At 39.5% G+C, this 25234-nt stretch overlaps 1 protein-coding gene, 1 long non-coding RNA gene and 1 pseudogene across 2 annotated transcripts in view; 2 read left to right on the forward strand and 1 right to left on the reverse strand.

Annotated features, from left to right (window-relative positions):
• The window catches only part of KCNAB1 (potassium voltage-gated channel subfamily A regulatory beta subunit 1), a 444955-nt gene that overhangs the window by 16921 nt on the left and 402800 nt on the right, over positions 1-25234 (forward strand). The gene's annotated exons all lie outside the window — the stretch shown is intronic.
• On the forward strand, positions 14834-15494 carry LOC147379376 (uncharacterized). Its single transcript, XR_015160609.1, has 2 exons — positions 14834-14933; positions 15351-15494. It is a non-coding gene; the product is annotated as an uncharacterized LOC147379376 (long non-coding RNA).
• LOC147379377 (small nucleolar RNA SNORA70) lies at positions 20411-20525 on the reverse strand (annotated as a pseudogene).

Here is a 25234-nt window from a genome sequence, read left to right on the forward strand (position 1 = left end):
TCAGGAGCGGAGGGCAAAGGGGCAAACCTTTTTTTGGTCAAGGTTAATAGTTTACAGCACAGAAGTCAAATCACGCAGGTCCTTGTAGGCCATTTACAAGATGTTGACTTCTAGTCTGAGTGAGAAGGAAACTTATGTTCAAGATATAAAGATATACATCATGAAGTTATCAGTCTATCATGAGAATGGCAAGCCATGAGACTAGTAAGTAAGTGTTAACAGAAAAAAAGAAAAACTCAGACTGTGCCTCCTGCTCCCCAGTGTTAGAGGTGGGAGAGATGAGGAGGAATCAGCAGAAGACACTGAGGGTAAACACTCAGAAAAGTAGGAGAAAAATGAGAGAGAGGATCAGGAGCCAAATGAAAGAAGCTAGAGAGATGAACTGTGTTAAATACTGGTGAGAGGTCAGGTGAGATGAGAACGAAGAAGAGACCATTGGATTTAGAAACATGGAGGCCACTGTTAGGGGTTCCCTAAAGACTCAGTGGTAAAGAATCCACCCGCAATGCAGGAGATGTGGTTTCGATCCCTGGTTTGGGAAGATCCCTGGAGGAGGGAGTGGCAACTCACTCCAGTATTCTTGCCTGAAAAGTCCTATGGACAGAGGAACCTGGCAAAATTCCAAAGGGTTGCAAAGAGTCAAATATGACTGAGTACAAGTACGAGGCCGCTGTTAACCTTCGCAAGAGCAGAGAGAGGTGTTTATTTTGTTTTATACCCAAAGACTATTATACAGAGTGAAGTAAGCCAGAAAGAAAAACACCAATACAGTATACTAACGCATATATATGGAATTTAGAAAGATGGTAACAATAACCCTGTGTACAAGACAGCAAAAGAGACACTGATGTATAGAACAGTCTTATGGACTCTGTGGGAGAGGGAAAGGGTGGGAAGATTTGAGAGAATGGCATTGAAACATGTAAAATATCATGTATGAAACGAGTTACCAGTACAGGTTCGATGCACGATACTGGATGCTTAGGGCTAGTGCACTGGGACGACCCAGAGGGATGGTATGGGGAGGGAGGAGGGAGGAGGGTTCAGGATGGGGAACACATGTATACCTGTGGCGGATTCATTTTGATATTTGGCAAAACTAATACAATTATGTAAAGTTTAAAAATAAAATAAAATTAAAAAAAAAAAAAACAAAGACCAATGTATGTACTTAGGATAAATTAGAACGTTAATTCACCACTCTGATTCCTATCCACTGAACAGCATTGCTGAATTTCCTTCTACCTATGAACACTGAGAAAAATATACAAAATCATAGCTGAAAACTTAAACTGGTCCAACCTATAACCAGAACATAGAAGGATTTTCCAATAATAATTATGTTTATAAAGCTCGATTGTTAAAGATAATACTCATGGGGTTATCTATGTCTGCCTCATGAAACAGAGCTTTTCTGCTTCCTAAATGAGGGTAGAAAGACATGGTACCCATACCTGTTGTTTGCTTTTCTGATTTTGATGCTCCTTTTGTTTTAACATCTAGAGATTTCCATTTCTAGGCCTTAAGCTTGCATTAAATTTTTTTTGTTACACTAAAAAATTTTTTTAAGAAGGATAATTGCTTTGTAGAATTTAGTTGTTTTCTGTCAAATCTCAACATGAATCAGCCATAGGTATACATATATCCCCTCACTTTTGAACCTCCCTCCCATCTCCCTCCCCATCTCACCCCTCTAGGTTGATACAGAGCCCCTGTTTGAGTTTCCTGAGCTGTACAGCAAATTCCTGTTGGCTATCTATTTTACATATGGTAATGTAAGTTTCCATGTTATTCTTGCCATACATCACATCCTCTCCTCCCCTCTCCCCGTGTCCATAAAAGTCTGTTCTCTATGTCTGTTTCTCCATTGCTGCCCCAAAAATAAATTCTTCAGTACCATTTTTCTAGATTCTGTATATCTGCATTAGAACACAATATTTATCTTTACTTTCTCTCTTCACTCTGTATAATAGGTGCTGGGTTCATCCACCTCATCAGAACTGACTCAAATGCATTCCTTTTTATGGCTGAGTAATATTCCATTGTATATATATACCATGACTTCTTTATCCATTCATCTGTCAGTGGACATCTAGGTTGCTTCCATGTTCTAGCTATTGTAAATAGTGCTGCAATTAACAATGGGATACATGTGTCTTTTTCAACCCTGGTTTCCTCAGGGTATATGCCTAGGAGTCAGATTGCTGGGTCATGTGGTGGTTTTATTCCTAGTTTTTTAAGGAATCGCCATACCATCTTCCATAGTGGTTGTATCAATTTACATTCTTAACAACAGGGCAAGAGCATTCCCTTTTCTCCACACCCTCTCCAGCATTCATTGTTTGTAGACTTTTTGATGATAGCCATTCTGACCAGTGTGAGGTGATATCTCATTCTGGTTTTGATTTGCATTTCTCTAATAATGAGCAATGTTTAGCATCTTTTCATGTGTTTGTTAGCCATCTGTATGTCTTCTTTGGAGAAATGTCTGTTTAGGTCTTTTTCCCACTTTTTGATTGGATTGTTTTTCTGGCATTGAGTTGTATGAACTGCTTGTATATTTTGGAAATTAATCCTTTGTCATTTGTTTCATTTGCTATTATTTTCTCCCATTCTGAGGGTTGTCTTTTCACCTTGCTTATAGTTTCCTTTGCTGTGCAAAAGCTTTTAAGTTTAATCAGGTCCCACTTGTTTACTTTTATTCTCTAGGAGGTGATCTTGCTTTGATTTACGTCATCGAGTATTCTGCCTATGTTTTCCTCTAAGAGTTTTATAGTTTCTAGTCTCACATTTAAGTCTTTAATCTTGAGTTTATCTTTGTGTATGGTGTTAGGAAGTGTTCTAATTTCATTCCTTTACATGTAGCTGTCAAGTTTTCCCAGAACCATTTATTGAAGAGGCTGTCTTGCCTTCTTTATCAAAAATAAGGTACCCATAGGTGCATGGGTTTATTTCTGGGCTTTCTATCCTGTTCCATTGGTCTGTATTTCTGTTTTTGTGGCATACTGCCTTGATGACTGTAGCTTTGTACTATAATCTGAATTCAGGAATGTTGATTCCTCCAGCTCCATTCTTCTTTCTCAAGACTGCTTTGGCTATTCAGGGTCTTTTGTGTTTCCGTGGACTTCCCTGGTGGCTCAGATGGTAAAGCATCTGTCTACAATGCAGGAGACCCAGGTTTTATCCCTGGGTTGGGAAGATCCCCTGGAGAAAGAAATGGCAATCCACTCCAGGACTATTGCCTGGAAAATCCCATGGACAGAGGAGCCTGGTAGGCTACAGTCCATGGAGTCGCAAAGAGTCGGACATGACTGAGTGACTTCACTTTATGAATTGTGAAATTTTTTGTTCCAGTACTGCGAAAAGTGCCATTGGTAATTTGAAAGTCTGAATCACACTGAATCTGTAGACTGCATTTGATAGTATCTTCATTTTCACAATATTGGTTCTTCCTACCCAGGAACATGGAATATCTCTCCATCTGTTTATGTCATCTTTGATTTCTGTTGTCTGTGTCTTATAATTTTCTGTGTACAGTTCTTTTGTCTCCTTGAAGAAGTGAAGTGAAGTGAAGTCGCTCAGTCGTGTCCAACTCTTTGACCCCATGGACTGTAGCCTACCAAGCTCTTCTGTCCATGGGATTTTCCAGGCAATAGTACTGGAGTGGATTGCCATTTCCTTCTCCAGAGGATCTTTCTGACCCAGGGATCAAACCCGGGTCTCTCACATTGTAGACAGACACTTTACCATCTGAACCACCAGGGAAGTAAGTTTATTCCTAGATATTTAATTCTTTTTGTTGCAGTGGTGAATGGGATTGATTTATTAATTTCTCTTTCTGATTTTTCATTGCTAGTATATAGAAATGCAAGTGATTTCTGTGTATTGATTTTGTATCTTGCAACTTTGCTAAATTCTCTTATTAGCTCCAGTAATCTTCTGATACTATCTTTAGGATTTTCTACATATGATATCATGTCATCTGCAGAAAGTGAGAGTTTTACTTCTTTTCTGATATGGATTCCTTTTATTTCTTTTTCTTCTCTGATTGCTGTAGCTAGGACCTCCAAAACTATGTTGAATAATAGGGGTGAAAGTGGACACCCTTGTCTTGGTCCTGATCTTAGGGGGAATGCTTTCAGTTTTTCACCATTGAGAATAATGTTTGCTGTAGGTTTATCATATATGGCCTTTAACATGTTGAGGTAGGTTCCTTCTATGTCCATTTTTTGAAGAGTTTTAATCATAAATAGGTGCTGAATTTTGTCAAAGGCTTTTCCTGAATCCATTGAGAGGAGCATATGGTTTTTATCTTTCAATTTGTTAATATGGTGTGTCACATTGATTGATTTGTGTATATTGAAGAATCCTTGCATTCCTGGAATAAACCCAACTTGGTCATGGTGTATGAGCTTTTTGATGTGTTGCTGAATTCTGTTTGCTAAAATTTTGTTGAGGATTTTTGTATCTATGTTCATCAGTGATATCGGCCTGTAGTTTTCTTTTCTTGTGTTGTCTTTGTCTGGTTTTGGTATCAGGGTGATGGTGGCCTCGTAGAATGAATTTGGAAGTGTTTCTTCCTCTGAAATTTTTTGAAAGAGTTTTAGAAGGATAGGCATTAGCTCTTTTCTAGTGTTTGATAGAATTCTCCTGTGAAGCCATCTGGTCCTTGGCTTTTGTTTTCTGGGAGATTTTTGACTACAGCTTCAATTTAAGTGCTTGTATTTGGGCTGTTTATAATTTCTATTTTTTTGCTGGTTCAGTCTTGGAAGATTGAACTTTTTAAAGAATCTGTCCATTTCTTGCAGGTTATCCATTTTATTGCCATGTGGTTGTTCATAATAGTCTCTGATAATCCTTTGTATTTCTGCATTGCCTGTTGTAACCTCTCCTTTTTCATTTGTAATTTTGTTGATTTGACTCTTCTCTCTTTTGTCCTTGATGAGTCTGGCTAAAGGTTTGTCAATTTTGCTTATTTTCTCGAAGAACTAGCTTTTAGTTTTATTCATCTTTACTATTGTTTCTTTCATTTATTTTTCATTTATTTCTGCTCAGATCTTTATGATTTCTTTCCTTCTACTAATTTTTTTATTTTGTTCTTTTTTCTAGTTGCTTTAGGTGTGAAGTCAGATTGTCTATTCAATTTTTTTCTGTTTATTGTGGTAGGATTGTATTGCCACAAACTTCCCTCTTAGAACTGCTTTTGCTGCATCCCATAGATTTTGAATTGTCATGTTTTCATTGTCATTTGTTTCTAGAAATTTTTTTATTTCCCTTTTGATTTCTTCAGTAACCTGTTGGTTATTTAGAAACGTGTTGTTTAATCTCCATGTGTTTGTGTTTCTTATGGTTTTTTTCTTGTAATTGATATCTAGTCTCATAGTGTTGTGGTCAGAGAAGATGCTTGATATGATCTCAATTTTCTTAAATTTACTGAGGTTTGATTTGTGACCTATGATATGGTCTATCCTGGAGAATGTTCCATGTGCACTTGAGAAGAAGGTATATTCTTCTGCATTTGGATGGAATCTCTTGATGATATCAATGAGATCCATCTCATCTAATGTATCATTTAAGACTTGTGTTTCCTTATTACTTTTCTGTTTTGATGATCTATCCATTGGTGTGAGTGGGGTGTTAAAGTCTCCTACTATTATTGTGTTACTGTCAACTTCTCCTTTTATGTATGTTAGTGTTTGTCTTATGTATTGATGTGCTCCTATGCTGGGTGCATAGATATTTACAATTGTTATGTCTTCCTCTTGGATTGATCCCTTGATCATTATGTAGTGTCCTTCCTTATCTCTTATAATCTTCTTTATTTTAAGGTCCTTATCTCTTGTAATCTTCTTTATTTTAAGGTCCATTTTGTCTGATATGAGGATTGCTGCTCCAGCTTTCTTTTGCTTTCCAATGGCATGGAATATATTTTTCCATCCTCTCACTTTCAGTCTATATGTGGCTTTAGGTCTGAAGTGGGTTTCTTGTAGACAGCATATATATGGGTCTTGTTTTTCTATCCATTCAGCTAGTCTGTGTCTTTTGGTTGGAGCATTTAATCCATTTCCATTTAAAGTAATTATTGATATATATGTTCCTATTGCCATTTTTCTTAATTGTTTGGGATGGATTTTGTAGATCTTTTTTCTTTTCACATTTCTTGACTGTATAAGTCCCTTTAACGTTTGTTGTAAACCTGGTTTGGTGGTGCTGAATTCTCTTAACTTTTGCTTTTCTGAGAAGTTTTTTATTTCTCCATCAATTTTGAATGGGATCCTTGCCAGATGTAGTAATCTTGGTGTAGATTTTTCCCTTTCAGTACTTTAAATATGTCCTGCCAGTCCCTTCTGTCCTGCAGTTTCTGCTGAAAGATCAGCTGTTAAGCATATGGGGTTTCCCTTGTATGTTACTTGTTGCTTCTCCCTTGCTACTTTTAATCTTCTTTCTTTGTGTTTAGTCTTTGTTAGTTTGATTAGTATGTGTCTTGGCATGTTTCTCCTTGGGTTTATCCTGTATGGGACTCTTTGTGCCTCTTGGACTTGATTGACTATTTCCTTTTCCATGTTGGGGAAATTTTCAACTATAATCTCTTCAAAATTTTTCTAATACCCTTTCTTTTTCTCTTCTTCTGGGACCCCTAAAATTCGAATGTTGGTGCATTTGATATTGTCCCAGAGGTCTCTGAGACTATCCTCAGTTCTTTTCTTTCTTTTTACTTTATTCTGCCCTTTAGAAGTTATTTCCACCATTTTACTTCCAGCTCACTGATTCATTCTCTGATTCAGATATTCTGCTATTGATTCCTTCTAGAGTATTTTTAATTTCAGTACTTTTGTTGTTTATCTCTGTATGTTTATTCTTTAATTCTTCTAGGTCTTTGTTAATTGATTCTTGCATTTTCTCCATTTTGTTTTCAAGGTTTTTGGTCATCTTTACTATCATTATTCTGAATTCTTTTTCAGGTATATTGCCTATTTCCTCTTCATTTATTTGGACTTCTATGTTTCTAGTTTTTTCCTTCATTTGTGTAGTATTTCTCTGCCTTTTCATTTTTTTTTAAACTTACTGTGTTTGAGGTCTCCTTTTCCCAGGCTTCAAGGTTGAATTCTTTCTTCCTTTTGGTTTCTTCTCTCCTTTGGTCCAGTGGTTTGTGTAAGCCGTGTATAGGGTGAGACTTGTGCTGAGTTTTTGTTTGTTTGTTTGTTTGTTTTTCCTCTGATGGGCAAGGCTGAGTGAAGTGGTAATCCTGTCTGCTGATGATTGGGTTTGTATTTTTGTTTTGTTTGTTGTTTAGATGAGGCGTCCTGCATAGGGTGCTACTGGTGGCTGGGTGATGCTGGTTCTTGTATTCAAGTGATTTCCTTTGTGTGAGTTCTCACTATTTGATATTCTCTAGGGTTAATTCCCTGGTAGTCTAGGGTCTTGGAGTCAGTGCTCCCACTCTAAAGGCTCAGGGTTTGAACTCTGGTCAGGAATGAAGATGCCACAAGTGATTCATTATGGCATTAAGTGAGATTAAAACAAATATCCAAATCAAGAAACCAAAGATGAATCCCACACAAATGGGAGTTACAAAATCAGGCAAATAATAGTTAAAATAATGAATATACACATATACATATACACCCATGAGCAAAGTCAAAACAGTCCAGCAAATATAAAGTACAGTAGACTGACCCGGCAGACAAAGGAAACCAAAAACTACATCTACCAGAACAAAACTAACTAAAGCACAAACTGGAAAACAAAACTAGAGCAAGGTGCCAGTTGGGGAATAAAGCAATGAAAATAAAACTAACAAATATGTTGAGAGGAAAGTAAAGAAAGACTAGATATGCAAAGTTAAGGAGAGGTAAATGAAGAAGATTTATATACATCAAAGATTAACTGCAAGGGGAAAAGAATGGTAGGAAAGGCAAACAAAAGAATAAATGTAGAAAAAATATACTGGTTTAAAAAAATTAAAGGTTAAATTTATAAAAAAAAAAAAAGAAAAGAAAAAAAAATGGAAGAAGAAAGAAAAAAGAAAACTCCACAGAACTGCAAAAGCCCAGTGTAGAGGCAGAGGTTTATAACAACAATAAAGTGTGACTGAATATACACTTATACGTATACACCCATAAGCAAAATCAAAACAGTCCAACAAAAATAAAGTACAATAGATTGACCCAGTGAACAAAGGAAACCAAAAGTTATGTCTACCAGAACAAAACTAACTAAAGCAGAAACTGGAAAGCAAAACTAAAACAAGGTACCAATTGGGGAATAAAGCAATGAAAATGAAACTAACAAATATGTTGAAAGGGGAAGAAAGAAAAGAATGAATAGATATACTAAGTTAAATAGAGGTAGATAAAGAAGATTTATATACATTAAAGCAAGGGGGAAAGAGCAGTAGGAAAAGCAAACAAAGGAATAAATGTAGAAAAAATAATAATAAGTTTAAAATTTTAAAAATTAAAATTAGAAAAAGACAAAAGAAAAGAAAAAAGGGAAACCCCCCCAAACTGCAAAAGCCCAATGTAAAGGCAGAGGTTTGTAACAACAATAAAAAATGTGACTGAGAAAAAAAAGAAAAAAAATCTCAAAAGCTTAATTAGGTTTCATAGTGCCAATAAAATTGACAACTACAACAGCGGGGCAGGGGTGGGGAAGAAGAGGGGAGAAAAAGGAAAAAATCCAAAAGGATCTACAGAACAAATCAAAACATAAGAATAATGAATGTTTTTCTTGAGTCACTGCTGTCAGAGTCCTTTCTCTCGCTGGGAGTCACAGTCCACCTCACCTCCCTAGGATGCCCTCCAACACTGCAGCTCTCTAGACCTGCAGTGGGGGCAGCTCAGATTCTAATCTGGTCCTACTCCTCCGTGTTCTTGCCTCCAATGCCCACGGCTGTCAGAACTAGTGCATTTTCTTTTGTGGGAGCTATCAATGTACTCCACAGACACAGAGTCTGCCTAGTTGATCATGTGGATTTAATCTGCAACTTGTACAGCTGGTGGGAAGGTTTGGGTCTTCTTCCTTAGCCATACTGCCCCCGGATTTCAGTTGTGGTTTTATTTCCACCTCTGCATGTGGGTCGTCCACTGGGGTTTGCTCCTGAGGCTGCCCTGGAGGACTTGGGTTTGCCCCTGTGAGGGCCAGGTGTGGAGGTGGTGCAGCTGCTTGGGTCGCAGGGGGTCTGGCAGCACCAGGTACTCAGGGGAGTTGATGGCTAGGACAGCAGGAAATACAGTGCTCTAGAAGGGTATGGCGAAGAAGGCAATGGCACCCCACTCCAGTACTCTTGCCTGGAAAATCCCATGGATGGAGGAGCCTGGTGGGCTACAGTCCATGGGGTCGCTAGGAGTCGGACACGACTGAGCGACTTCACTTCGATTTTTCACTTTCATGCATTGGAGAAGGAAATGGCAACCCACTCCAGTGTTCTTGCCTGGAGAATCCCAGGGACGGGGGAGCCTGGTGGGCTGCCGTCTCTGGGTTCACACAGAGTCGGACATGACTGAAGCGACTTAGCAGCAGCAGCAGCAGAAGGGTATGACAACCAGTATTGGCCAATACACTCTAGTATTCTTGCCTGAAGATCCCCCATCCCTGACAGAGAAGCCTGGCAGGCCACAGTCTACAGGGTCGCAAAGAGTTGGACACGACTGAAGCGACCCTGTGTGCATAGACACAAGACTTTTCTTGCCTGTGGCAGCTCTGCCCCAGTGAGAGTTGAGCGTGAAGGTGGTGCGGTTGCTTGGCTTGCGGGGACCCTGGTGGCGCCAAGTGTGCAGGGACACAGAATGCCTCTGCCACAGGAGTTATGGCCCTATCAAAGTCTTCTCTTGAGCCTCTTATAGCTGGTGATCAGAAGGCCTCTTTGGCCAGTCTTTCTTCATAGCTCTGCCCGTTGAGGCATTTAGAGGGCTCCCTTGCCTAGGGTCCTTCTCTGTTGTTCAGGCATCAGGTACATAGAGGGGCTCCCCTGACTGGGGTCCTGATGTGCCTGGCACATCAGGCACTTAAAGGAGTGCCCTGGGTGGGGTCCTACTCTGTAGTTCAGTGCATCAGGCTTTTGATGGGCCAGCCTCTCTGTTGTTCAGCTGCCAGTGCTGGCTTCTTGGGGGAGAGAGGCTATGGTGATGGCTCCATCCTCTACGCGTGACTCAGCAGTATCTCCTTGCTTCCACGGTTGCTTGGCTTTCTTCCACAGGCATTTCCCACCAGTCTCCTCCCTCACATCCCCTTGATCCATCTCTCAGCAGTTAATAGCAGCCGCTCTCCCTGGGATTGCTCCATAAACCCTAAACTCCAGCTCCCAGCTGCTGCACCTTCCAGGGGTCTGCATCTGGGGTATGTATGGCTGCAGCAAGGACTGTCTGATTCTCATTCCATTTAGGCTGCTAAGCCTTAAATGTTTCTCCTTTGACTCAGACATTTGCCCAGTGTGGGGATTGGACCCCTGCTTCAGTCCCCCACACACCGAGGGCAAGTCCAGCCCTACTAACACTCTTGTCTTTCCCCCTAGTTCCTTCATCCTACCGAGTTTTGTGTGGGTCTGTGTATTCTTTTCTGCTGGTCAGGTACTCCTGTCTGCTCTCAGCTGGTATTCTGCATGCACTTCTGTGTCTGAAGGTGTATTCCTGATGTATCTGTGGAGAGAGATGTACTCCACATCTACCTACCCCTCTGTCATCTTGTTCTCTCCTATTTTGTTACACTTTATTCAGCAAATACTTTTTTCTGGAGTGTGTGTGTGTGTGTGTGTGTGTGTGAGGGGATATTCCACATCAATTAACTGTTTCATATTGACCAGAAGTTCACTTATTAACAATATGCCAGAAAATTTGGAAAATTCAGTAGTGGCCACAGGACTGGAAAGGTCAATTTTCAGTCCAATCCCAAAGAAAGGTAATTCCAAAGAAAGTTCAAACTACTGCACAATTACACTCATCTCACATACTAGCAAAGTAATGCTCAAAGTTCTCCAAGCCAGTCTTCAACAGCATGTAGATCAAGAACTTCCCAGTGTTCAAACAGGACTTAGAAAAGGCAGAAGAACCAGATATCAAATCTCCAACATCTGTTGGATCATAGGAAAAGCAAGCGAGTTCCAGAAAACCATTTACTTCTGCTTTATTGACTATGCCAAAGCCTTTGACTATGTGGATCACAACAAACTGTGGAAAATTCTTCAAGAGATGGGAATACCAGACCACCTTACCTGCCTCCTGAGAAACCTGTATACAGGTCAAGAAGTAACAATTAGAACCAGACATGGAACAATGGATTGGTTCCAAACTGGGAAAGGAGTACGTCAAGGCTGTGTATTGTCACCCTGCTTATTTAACTTGTATGCAGAGTACATCATGCAAAACACCTGGCTGGATGAGGCACAAGCCAGAATCAAGATTGCCGGGAGAAATATCAATAACCTCAGATATGCAGATGATATCACCGTTATGGCAGAAAGCAAAGAGGAACTAAAGGGTCTCTTGATGAAAGTGAAAGAGGAGAGTGAAAAACCTGGCTTAAAACTCAACTCAACTTAAAACTTAAAACTCAACTTAAAACTCAAAAACAAAGATCATGACATTCTGTCCCATCACTTCATGGCAAATAGATGGGGAAATAACGGAAACAGTGAGAGACTTTATTTTTTAGGGCTCCAAAATCACTGCAGATGGTGACCGCAGCCATGAAATTAAAAGACATTTGCTTTTTAAAAGAAAAGCTATGACCAACCTAGACAGAATGTTAAAAAGTAGAGACATTACTTTGCCAACAAAGGTCTGTCTAGTCAAAGCTGTGGTTTTTCCAGTAGTCATGTATGGATGTGAGAGTTGGACTATAAAGAAAGCTGAGCATTAAAGAATTGATGCTTTTGAACTGTGGTGTTAGAGAAGACTCTTGAGAGTCCCTTGGACTGCAAGATCAAACCAGTTCATCCTAAAGAAGATTAGTCCTAAGTGTTCATTGGAAGGACTGATGTTGAAGCTGAAACTCCAATACTCTGGCCACCTGATGCAAAGAACTGACTCACTGGAAAACACCCTAATGCTGGGAAAGATTGAAGGCAGGAGAAGGGGATGAAAGAGGATGATATTGTTGGACAGCATTACCGACTCAACAGACATGAGTTTAAGCAAGCTCTGGAAGTTGGTGACAGAGAAGCTTGGTGTGCTGCAGTCCACGGGGTTGCAAAGAGTCAGCTACAACTGAACTGACTGACTGATTCACTTTTTAAATCAAGAAATATAGGTATTACATTTACCAACCTGAATGGGCTCAATCAAGGAAAAAATCATAGCAAAAATATTCGAAGGAAAAACAACCAACTATTAGGAGTTGTAAATTTTAGGTGATAAGAATGTATATGATTTTCCCTCTTTCCTCTATTTTTCATTTCTAAATTTTTGCATTACTATTATAAAAGGAAGGAAAATTAAAATTAAAATTAGGTTTTAAGAATTTAAGATATATGCTTTTGAATTTCTTTTTTGAGCTACCTTGGATCTAAAACAAATATTGGGATTCAGTAGTCTAATCTGTAGTGAGGTTTACAGATAAAGATTCTTGTTCTGAATTTAACCTGGAAAAATGTTTAGGCCTTTTATGTAGTTAAGACATTGAAATACATTCTACAAAAATTCTTCCATTCTGTAGATAACCTTGAACAGCATAGACCATTTCTATCAGTTAGCTTTTCTGTTACTTGTGATATATATATGTACACATGCACACACACACACATATATCTCAAGCTGGCTTAAGTAGTAAAGAAAACTAACTGCCACACATAATTAAAAAGTCCAGAGATAGGGAAAACTTCAGGGAAGGGTAGATTTAAGGTACAAACACTGTGGACAGGATCTAGTTTCTCTTTCTTTGCATTCGTGTTTTTCTTTTTCGCTATGGCTCCACGTCAGCTCCATATGATGGTCTGTGGCAGCCTCAAGTTCTTCTCTCCTCTTCAAGATGGATGACAAAGCTCTCATTCACTTCTAGAAGGAAAGAAGGAAAGAGTAGCTTTCTTTTCCTAGAAGTTCCATTTTTTTCATTAACCTTGGTTTTGAGTGGATGACCTGTCCACTCTGGACCACTTCCCAGATCTAGGTGATGGAAGAAGCTACCTGACTTCTGTAGCTTCATGCTCAACCCCTTATGGAGGATGGAAAGGCAGACTACTCTTGATATGAGAAAAGGGAAGTCCATTATGGTGAGGCAGTATCAATTGCGTGTGTTGACCATATTCTCTACTGATCATATTTAGAGGGAACCAATGAATCCTAAGCTGGAATGGCAAAGAGATCATAGCAGTAAGTTTCCAGTTAGTCAAGTATCTGGAAATTGGGGATGAGGCTACTCCACTTTTAACCACCTGTGAGCTGTCTCCATTCCCTGAACTTGGATCTGTTTCTTAGTTCTCCTCTTGCTCTAAAATCCTTTTTTTATCTTTAAAGGGATATTTTCCTCTATTAGTCTGCATCTCAAGTAGCTTTTGCTACTTAATCATATAACTAAAGCAAGCAGAAATCTCATTTAAATAAAGGTAAAAAAAGAAACATTGGCTTTAAATGCTATTTAATTTAGTATGGAAAGTAATGCATTTTTAATAAGGAACACATTAAAAACTCATAAAGTGGTTTATTTATAAGATGGTTAGCCACCCCACCCACCAATTGCCTCATAAATACAGTTAAGTTCCATCAACTGTTCAGCAAGTGCAATTCTACAAATGCTGTGTTTCATCTTGTGTCTGATTACAGTACTTTTCCTTCCACACACACTGTATGTAAAGAGTAAGTGTACAGATTTTAGAATCTGAGGAGATGTTGTAGATAACTTAGTATCTCACCCCAAATACCTTCAGTAATCTTACAAATAAGTTTTCTGAGACATGAAGAAGTTAAATAATCTGCTAATACTCACATAGATGGTTTGTTAGGTTCTAGTTAAGAATTTAACCAACGGCTTTCTATCTACCAGTTTACTCTTTGCACAACACAGTTGTTCAAATCAACAAAGATTGACTGAGCACCATACTGGTGCTGTATGCAGTACGCCAGTTGCTGAGCACACAGTAAGGGAAAAACATGATTCCTGGCTTCAAGCAACTCTGAGAGCAGTCTAGTAGGGGAAACAGTCACGTCAACCAGACAATCAGAATCTGGCATGACAAATGCAATGTTGCGGTTTAAAACACAGTTATAATGTATTAGATTAGAGTAGAACAAATGATGAATGATCTCTTGAGAGTCAAGAATAACTAGAGTTGTTTCATGCACAGGATTTTTTAGGATGAATAAGAGTATAATATTTGATTCAAGATGAAGGTTGAGGGAACATGTGATACAGAAGGAACAGTATATTTGAAGAACCAGAAGTGATGGTTGTAAAACAAGTTCTGGAGACAGCTCTGGATTGATTACTGACCCTTAAGTCTTACAAAGTAGATGACTTACACTATTTTATCCCTTCTTCCTGTTCACTTTTCTCATCAGTAAAATGGAGATAGTGATACCTATTCCATAGGGTTATGGAGAAAATGAAATAATGTTACAACTATTAAACATATACCATAGGAAGAACTCAGGAGCAGGCACCTATTCTTCTCTATCTTGCTTCTTCTCCTCTCTCTCCTTGCCCCAGCAAACCTTCTGGGTAAGGAGAGAGAGCTCAAAGAAGAGTGTAAGAGGCAGGAAAGAAATAGGTCATTGGAGGAGCTGGCCATGAAAAACTATTGAGGCATTCCTAGGTAAGAAATAACAAGATCAAACTGACATCCTTAAAAGGTATTTTTGGAAGAACTGTGTACAAGAAACTGATACAAATTTATTTTAATAATCTAGGTGAGAGGGCTTGAAGACATAAGGAAGGGCATGGAAAGGAATGAAGAAAGCAGGGACTGAATGATTTGGGAGGTGCCGTGAGCGGGATCTATTCTGGTATAGTTTAATTCTCTGCATCCTGGTTTTCATTTCCACGTGTCTGGAAGGGAAAACACTCACAGATCTAATTAGGCCCCCAAGGAGGCATCGCACTCTGCCTCAGGAAGGAGGCAGACAGGGAGTGCTCCACAGCTGCAGCTACTGCTCATGGCTCTCTTGTCTTTAAAGTGCTTCCAACAGAATTGCTTAACTCATCTACATCCTCATTCACAGGATAAGAAGCACCACAGAGCACCACTGCACCAGCAGATCTTTTCTCCCTTGTCTGACTTTAAAGCAGCTCCTTAAACCACTGCATTCTTCAGGCAATTATCTCTTCACTACTATTTGTTAACTGAGAATAAACCTCAATACATTACTTTTAAGAAGCTCAAGACTTCCCTCTAATGTTGGCCCACGTCTCTTCTTTAACAGGAATTGAGGGCTTGGTGCGTGCAGTCTGGCGCTGGGGAGCTCACATCAAATCTCTGGAATCAACTGTTACTACCTCTGTCGCCTCCAATTGCAACCTTCTACTTCCTGTAAAAAACCAAACCAAATCAAACCTGTAGCCTTTTACTACCTGTTTGTCTTTCTTGTCTCATAGTACTGTTAACAACTCTTTTATTGATAATCAAACTGAAATATGGAGTCATTAGTCTCACGCACACACACACACAGGATACCCCTCACCCCTGCCCCACCCTCCCCAGATTACTGATAGCAAGAAAAAGAATGATATCTGACTGCCAAACTCCTAACATGGGTGTGCCAGTTAGAGGGAGGTTTTATCCCCTTCATTTCATGTTGTTTTTAGATCTAACTAAAATATTTCACTTTTGTTCTTTTTGAATCTAGCCGTCTATACATTTTGAAAAACGTTTTAATTCTTCTCACAAATGGATTTTTTTGCATAATCTCTGAAGGCTAGTCCACAGAAACAAAACATTGTAGCTTCACACTTTTCATAAAATGATTGATCTTTGAATTAAATACCTATGAAATATCTATATATGTGAGACCAGATAAAAATGAGTGAAGAATTATTGGCAAGGTATGTCTACTTTTATCTATAAAAATCATTGTGCTCTGACTACTTGTATTATAAAGGCACTACTAACAATTTACTTACAGTGACACATGAGTTTTTGATTTAGATTTGAAAGCATTCTAAGAACTCACTAACCTTAGAACACACATTAGAACAGTGTGCTTGGGATACCTGATTTTCAGCATTGGGCACATAAAAGAAGCCTTTAGAAAGCTCGCATCTGAAGTGTTTTCATCACTTGAAATCATCACATGATTTTTTAAACATTGGTTGAAGCCGAACTGAAAGGATTGTATATTTAGGATATATTTATACTGGATGCTTTTAAGCAAAAAAGAGCATATAGTAGCAATAATGCTATATCTGTTTATCTGTGTAATATATAAATCTGGCATTTCTTCCAATTTTAGGTCTACAATTATGAAACAATCAGTTAATAATTTTGACCACCTGCTACATGCAAACTATTATGCTAGACTCTAATAAGGCTAACTAGCTCTCAAAACATCCCATCAGCTGCTTTCAATCATCTCTCTCCTGACCATCTTGTGAGGACTGTTGCCTTATTTTCATTGTATGTTCAGCTGAGTCTGCAGCAATTCAGAGTCAAATTGGAGAGAATCATAGCTGTTATTAAGACATGGAGTCTTTTACTTGATAGGGTGGCTGTTAACATCCCTCGTAGATATGTGGTATCTGTGAAATTCCTTCAGATCATTCAGGTTGGTGACTCAACATGAAGCTGTTTGCCAGGCAGCATCATGGCATCCTTTGGTTAAAATAAAAACACACACACATGGCTTGACCTTGAAACAGCCAGGGAGTCTGCCTACTTTGCTAGCTCCCAGTAAGTAAGACAACTTTTCATCTCTTTTATATGATTAGCTGCTTCAGACTTAAACCAAAGGAAACCAGAATCCCTATTGACACTGCTTTAAGAAATAAGATCAGAAAAATAAGGAAAAGCATTTTACAAAGTCAATTATGGGATTCACAAAACTTAGGCACTCTGAAGTTAGTAACTCATTGCAGAAAAATTAGGTAGTTTAGAAAACTGCTTTTAATACTTGAGTTTAAATGTGGGTTATTAAATAGTGTTTAAGAACAGAATTCACATGCTATCCAACATGGTAGCCACCAGTCACCTGTGGCTTCCCTGGTGGCTCAGATGGTAAAGAATCTGCCCGCAATGTGGGAGACCTGGGTTTGATCCCTGGGTCAGGAAGAAAGGAATGGCTATCCACTGGAGCATTCTTGCCTGGAGAATCCCATAGACAGAGAAGCCTCATGCTCTACAGTCCATGGGGTTGCAAAGAGTTGGACACGACTGAGTGACTAACACTTTCATTTTCAGTCACCTGTGGCTGTATAAGTTATAGTTGCTGCTGCTGCTGCTAAGTCGCTTCAGCCATGTCTGACTCTGTGCGACCCCATAGACAGCAGCCCAATCAGGCTTCCCTGTCCCTGGGATTCTCAAGGCAAGAATACTGGAGTGGGTTGCCATTTCCTTCTCCAAATAAGTTATAGTTAATTTAACATTAAATTAAAATTCAGTTCCTCAAGTAGCATTAGCCAAATTTAACTGCTTATACCCACATGAGGATAATGGCTACTGTGTTGGACACTGAAGATATAGAACATTTCCATCATACAGTGGAATAGCTCTGCATTAAAATAGCAACTCAAGATAAGACTCTCAGACTTAAACTTCTTAAGATTGTCTTTGCTTTTATGGATTTCTTTCAGATTTTCAAATGAACTGTGTCATTAAAATTTTTTTTATATAGCCCCCTATTTTGAGCCAAGCCAAGTCATGGGGACTCTGGTTAGCCATCATGTCAACCTTGTGGTGAAAGTATAAGAATAATGATCATTAAGTATCAAATTACTACCTGTCACTGAGGTTGATTCAGTAATTTGAAAATAAAACTCTATTATGGAGAAGATGTCAGAATGTGCCTCACCAAAAGCATTTTGCTTTATGCTACTCCCTGTGTCCAGCTATTTTTCAAGCCAATGAGAAGTATTATTTGAACTTGGTGATTAAATCACCACAGTGAACAGATTTCTGGCACCAGCTGAACCCTAAAATTAAGGAAAGAGAAATATGATTTTTTTCCTTTATTCTTGTCGGTTCAGATCCAGCCATAACTTTTTGCTGGGTGTAGACATTTAGATGAGAAAGCACTTTTAACTCAACTTTATCTTGTTATTTCATTACCCTTTTGCAGCAATGACAAACTTTGTACTGAATTATAAATCAAGGCCAAACGTTGCATAGATGCCACAGTACAAAGATTCATTTAGTGTGCATACAACCTTATGATCTACAAGATGATTCATCACTTGTTACCCTGTCTTCCCACTGAGGGGTTGCTTGATGCATACTAATGTACAAAAGTCAATGCTGAGCATCTAGCCTGCAACATCTTGCATATTATCGCTCCCAGATTGAACTGGTTCTTAACCCATTGGCTGCGGGGAGGATTGCTTTTCAGAATCTATTACCTAAATATGGTGAATTAATCTGGAAAAGTAGTGAAATATGAAATATGGCTTGCCGTACCGCCCCTTTGTCTGTTGACACTTTACCCAACACTACAGTTTAGATGTGACCAGATAAGAAAGACAGGAAACGTAAGATGAGTGCCTCACAAGAAGAGAGAGAGTTACAACTTTCAAAGTTCATTCACATACAGTGTCCCATTTGAGCCTCACATCATTCTGTACATGAGCAGGGAAGGTTTCGCTGCCTCAAATGAGGCCACTCTCTTGAAAAGAATTGATCATTTTCCACCTGTGTTCCTCTCCACTTGCTTCTGTGTGTAATTATTGGCACAAATGGCCATCTCTCTCACTAGATTTGAAAGTATATATGGGATGGGACCATGTTCATAACCATTTTGCTTTCCTGGCCTCTAGCATGATACCTAGTATGTGAGTTGTTCATTTGCCCAGAAGAAGAAAGGTGAATGTAACATAAAAGATCTATAAAGGAGTTAGAGTGTTTTTAAGGGAGAAAAACATTACTGCTGGGTTTTGTTGCTTAGGGTGCTTGCTCTACCCAAGTCCAGGAAGATGTTTAGCATGATTTGGGTCACATAGTATATATTTAGCAAGGGAGCTGGATCTAGGACTCAGGTCTCCTTTCATAGGACCTTTCCCACTAAAACTTCCTATTTTTTATGCCACTGATTCTTTAAGACAATTCCATTTCTTTCTGTAGCTAGCCCAACAAAAGGGAGAGTGAATTATACCTGTATATTAAATAGAAATAGATTACAAATGCTTAAGTAGGAAGAATTGAAAAATTGTGCTGCTGTTTATACTTTTGGATGGCATCACTGACTTGACGGACATGAGTTTGAGCAAGCTCTGGGAGTTGGTGATGGACGGGGAAGCCTGGTGTGCTGCAGTCCATGGGGTCGCAAAGAGTCGGACATGGGTGATCAACTGAACTGACCTGATGTGGTCTAAAACCTGAAAGGAGATCCTAAGGAGAGCAGACGGATGACTGCAGTATTATACTGTAAGCTGGGCTGTGATCACAGACAGATTGATCATTTAGCTGGTCACTGGTGGACACACACATGTGATACTGTGTGTGGTCAGTGCACCAAAGGTCTCAGCTTGGAGAGTCAAGAGAAAGGGGAGCCAGAGTTTAGGTGAACAGAATAGAGGGGACTGAGGTGGGAGAAATTCCCACAATCAGGAGGACTTTGTGTTTCTTGTGAGTTCATGCTCCTAACTAACAAAATCTAGCATGAAGTTGACTCTATTAAAAACATCAGAACTTCTCTACATATCTTCTATGTTGCATCCAGCTTTCCTCTTCTGAGCAATTGCTTTGGAATATGTTTAACATGTTTCATGTTTTCACTTATGTTTATCTTTGTTGTTTTTCAGTCACTAAGTCAAGTCTGACTCTCTGCAACCCCATAAACTACAGCATGCCAGGCTTCCCTGTCCTTCACTATCTCCTGGAGTATGCTCAATGTTTGTCTTTAACATTACTTGTTTTTTTGGACAGGAAAGTATGACTTAAATGTTGGGTGTGAGTAAGAAGGGAATAGCACCAAGTTTCTTACAAGTGTGGGGCCCACCATTTGTCCAGGAGCCACTATTAAGAATGTATTTGACTCCTCAGCCATCTGGGATAAGCCCGTTTTCTGCCACTATGTCCTCAATTCTTTTGCATTAAACTTAGTAAATCCTCACTTGTTGGAGATGTAGATCCTCTGGCAGCCAGGAAACTTGAACTTGGTCTTGAGCAGGGTCTCAATCACATGCTCCTTGTTCTTCAGCTTGGTGTGGATGGACATGATGACTTGGCCAAAGTAGACCTTGGCCACTGTGCCTAGGGCTTTCCAAAGGTACCCCACATACATGTCTGAAGCCTAGATTTGGGACAGCACAAGATCAGACATGCATGTTCACTCAAGAAGCTTGTCTCTCAGGTCACTTAGGAAGGCAGCATGCACCACTGGGGAGGCTGCTTGAGGCCATTGCACCCTGGGCTCCCATGGGGAAAAGAGCACGGTTGGCTTAGTTGGCTACAGAGTAACATTACTTTTGTACTTATGCTTTGCTTCCCTTTGTACTTCTGATCTATAATTGTTTTAGTTTTCAAAAACAGATGATCAGTTCCCACTTTTGAATACCCTTTCCAAATGCAGTACGTGAATGCAATCTCAAAAATGACAGAATGATCTCCAAAAATGGTTTGCGTTTCCAAGGCAAACCATTCAATATCACGGTAATCTAAGCCTATGCCCCAACCAGTAACGCTGAAGAAGCTGAAGTTGAACAGTTCTATGAAGGCCTACAAGATGTTTTAAACACTAAAAAAGATGTCCTTTTCATTATAGGGGACTGGAATGCAAAAGTAGGAAGTCAAGAAACACCTGGGGTAACAGGCAAATTTGGCCTTGGAGTACGGAATGAAGCAGGAAAAAGGCTAATAGAGTTTTGCCAAGAGAACGCACTGGTCATAGCAAACACTCTCTTCCAACAACACAAGAGAAGACTCTACACATGGACATCACCAGATGGTCAACACTGAAGTCAGATTGATTATATTCTTTGCAGCCAAAGATGGAGAAGCTCTATACAGTCAACAAAAACAAGACCAGGAGCTGACTGTGGCTCAGATCATGAACCCCTTATTGCCAAATTCAGACTTAAATTGAAGAAAGTAGGGAAAACCACTAGACCATTCAGGTATGACCTAAATCAAATCCCTTATGATTATACAGTGAAAGTGAGAAATAGATTTAAGGGACTAGATCTGATAGACAGAGTGCCTGATGAACTATGGACGGAGGTTCATGTCATTGTACAGGAGACAGCGATCAAGACCATCCCCATGGAAAAGAAATGCGAAAAAGCAAAATGGCTGTCTGAGGAGGCCTTACAAATAGCTGTGAAAAGAAGAGAAGTGAAAAGCAGGAGGAAAGGAAAGATGTAAGCATCTGAATGCAGAGTTCCAAAGAATAGCAAGGAGAGATAAGAAAGCCTTCCTCAGCGATCAATGCAAAGAAATAGAGGAAAACAACAGAATGGGAAAGACTAGAGATCTCTTCAAGAAAATTAGAGATACCAAGGGAACATTTCATACAAAGATGGGCTTGATAAAGGACAGAAATGGTATGGACCTAACAGAAACAGAAGATATTAAGAAGAGGTGGCAGGAATATACAGAAGAACTGTACAAAAAAGATCTTCACGACCCAGATAATCATGATGGTGTGATCACTCACCTAGAGCCAGACATCATGGAATATGAAGTCAAGTGGGCCTTAGAAAGCATCACTATAAACAAAGCTAGTGGAGGTGCTGGAATTCCAGTTGAGCTATTTCAAATCCTGAAAGATGATGCTGTGAAAGTGCTGCACTCCATATGCCAGCAAATTTGGAAAACTCAGCAGTGGCCACAGGACTGGAAAAGGTCAGTTTTCATTCCAATCCCAAAGAAGGGCAAGGCCAAAGAATGCTCAAACTACCACGCAATTGCACTCATCTCACACACTAGCAAAGTAATGCTCAAAAGTCTCCAAGCCAGGTTTCAGCAATACATGTACCATGAACCAGCAGATGTTCAAGCTGGTTTTAGGAAAGGCAGAGGAACCAGAGATCAAATTGCCAACATCTGCTAGATCATCAAAAAAGCAAGAGATTTCCAGAAAAACATCTTTCTGCTTTATTGACTATGTCAAAGCCTTTGACGGTGTGGATCACAATAAACTGTGGAAAATTCTGAAAGAGATAGGAATACCAGACCACCTGATCTGCCTCTTGAGAAACCTATATGCAGGTCAGGAAGCAACAGTTAGAACTGGACATGGAACAGCAGACTGGTTCCCAATAGGAAAAGGTGTACGTCAAGGCTGTATATTGTCACCCTGCTTATTTAACTTATATGCAGAGTACATTATGAGAAACGCTGGGCTGGAAGAAGCACAGGCTGGAATCAAGATTGCCTGGAGAAATATCAATAACCTCAGATATGCAGATGATACCACCCTTATGGCAGAAAGTGAAGAGGAACTAAAAAGCCTCTTGATGAAAGTGAAAGTGGAGAGTGAAAAAGTTGCCTTAAAACTCAACATTCAGAAAACGAAGATCATGGCATCTGGTCCCATCACTTCATGGGAAATAGATGGGAAACAGTGGAAACAGTGTCAGACTTTATTTTTTGGGGCTCCAAAATCACTGCAGATGGTGACTGCAGCCATGAAATTAAAAGACGCTTACTCCTTGGAAGGAAAGTTATGACCAACCTAGATAGCATATTGAAAAGCAGAGATATTACTTTGTCAACAAAGGTCTGTCTAGTCCAGGCTATGGTTTTTCCAGTGGTTATGTATGGATGTGAGAGTTGGACTGTGAAGAAAGCCGAGCGCCGAAGAATTGATGCTTTTGAACTGTGGTGTTGGAGAAGACTCTTGAGAGTCCCTTGGATGGCAAGGAGATCCAACCAGTCCATCCTAAAGGAGATCAGTCCTGGTTGTTCATTAGAAGGACTGATGCTGAAGCTGAAACTCCAATATTCTGGCCACCTCATGCAAAGAGTTGACTGATTGCAAAAGACCCTGATGCTGGGAGGGATTGGGGGCAGGAGGAGAAGGGGATGACAGAGGATGAGATGGCTGGATGGCATCACTGACTCGATGGACATGAGTCTGAGTGAACTCCAGGAGTTGGTGATGGACAGGGAGGCCTGGCGTGCTGCAATTCATGGGGTCGCAAAGAGTCGGACACGACTGAATGAACTGATCTGAACTGAACTCAAATCTTTTGAATTGAAATTTCAAATCTTGTTAAATTGGTAAACTGTTTACTGTATTATCTCAAGGCCTTTCCTCCCTCTGGATCTCAGAGTGATTCCTGGAAAAAGGTGAGGGATTCCTAGTTTATGCTCATGTGCAAAAGAAAGCCTATTGGGATGTTGGGAACTGAATTGTTTGGATGGCCTAGCTTCTGGCTGGAGTCTACCTCCCTCATTTCTTCCCATTTGCAGATGTTCAGTGATACATATATAAGAGAAAGGGAAACGACTTACTTGAAATAGAGGTAATGTGCCAAGATAAATCACAGGAGTCATGAGAACATGTAATATGGCAAATAACATGCTGGGCTTAATACCTTTTAGTGTAGTACACAAATCATTCTCAGTGGTATAATGTAGGAGAAATAGAAATGAGGTGGCACAATAATTCCTGCCATGTGGTCCTGTGGTCTGTGGAGGCCACATCAGGTTCCAGTACAGACAAAGGCCCTGGAGGTTTTAGCTTTCCATAGGCAAGGGGAGCAGATGATACATTTGAAAAGAAATAGGAATGTGATATAAAGACCTCAAAAGAAATCGTGTGGTAGAATTAGAGGGGCAGTAACAGAGTAAGTTTGCAAAGTAGTAGGTAATCCCAAAATAAATAATGTTGATATGTTATTTTTATCATTGCACTAGAAAAAATTTAAAGTATGTGTATATAAGTAGGCAATATAATGGGATATTTTGAAACAACCCTAATTAATGAAATTCAGTGAGATCCCAGTACTATTTATGTGGTTTTAAATCTGTTAAAAGGCTTTCAAATCTTCATCTATTAGCTGTTTGCAAATAGTTTGTTTGCTTCTTGCCAACTGCACTATTGTACAGACAACTGAATAGTTGAAATTGGCAGACAGAGTGTGTACAGTGAATAAACTGGTCAATAAGTTTTATGACAAACCCTTTATTCCAAATAAGCTTCTTTCTCCCAAATAAAGTCCTTCTACAAGACTGGGCTTTTTGACTAACATCTTATAAAGACTTTTTAGAATTTTTATGAACCAGTTTATATTTGTAGTGATTTAGTTGGCAGAACATTTGGGAGTTGTCAGGACACAGGCCCTGCTTGGTTGTGCTGGAATGTGCCTGCAGGGAAGCATGACCAGCACTGCCTTAGGCAGCCCAGGACCCTACTCTGACCCCAAGAGAGCAAAGAGTCCTTGGAATCCAAAGGATACAACCATCCAGCTGCCCCCTCTTTTCTGGACCATCTTCCTTGCATACCCAGAATTCTAGAATTCCCTGCCCAGAGGGCATGCACAGACTTTTCTGTGGATATATTCCCTGTAGGGTGTGGAAGTACAAGCTGGGATGTCAACCTGGGCTGGGATGTCTGCAGCTGGTGGCATGTAAGGCTTTTTTACAGGGACTTAAGGAGTAGGGCATGGAAAAGTAGGGAGCTTTCAATAAAAATTAGGCACAAGCTTGTCCCTGACTTATATCCACTAAAAGGCAGTGGCAACGTCACTGTTGTTACAATCTTCTGCAAATTTCTGAAATGCCCCCTAGAAAGTAACAGTACTACTGTTCTAAGTAAAAAGGCTGATTTCTTTTCTAATAGATAAACTTTCTCTGAAGATGACATCAAACAAATCCCAGAGATGTTTTGTGTTATGATATCAATAGAATCAAAGCATCTAATTTTCAAAGGTGCTTACTTTGAAGAAAAATTCATTGAAATATGTAAGTTATGATACCTTTGATAAAAAAAACAACAGGCTTTTAAAAACCAAATCGTTTTTTAACCAAAAGAAAAAAATGTCAGTGCAGATTGGGATTATTTATGAAATTTTTATCATGTCAAGTAATGTGGTATGATATATTCAGTCAAGAGTCAGGAAAACTGCATTTTGGTTTCAGCATTTCTATGAAATAGCTGAATTATTTGGGCCTTGATCTCCTAGGGTTTCAGTTTTGATGTCTATTAAACGAGAGAGG

This window comes from Bos grunniens, chromosome 1 (genome assembly GCF_055505025.1).
Source record: "Bos grunniens cultivar Pamir isolate PY7600 chromosome 1, Bosgru_T2T1.0, whole genome shotgun sequence".
NCBI lineage: Eukaryota > Metazoa > Chordata > Mammalia > Artiodactyla > Bovidae > Bos > Bos grunniens.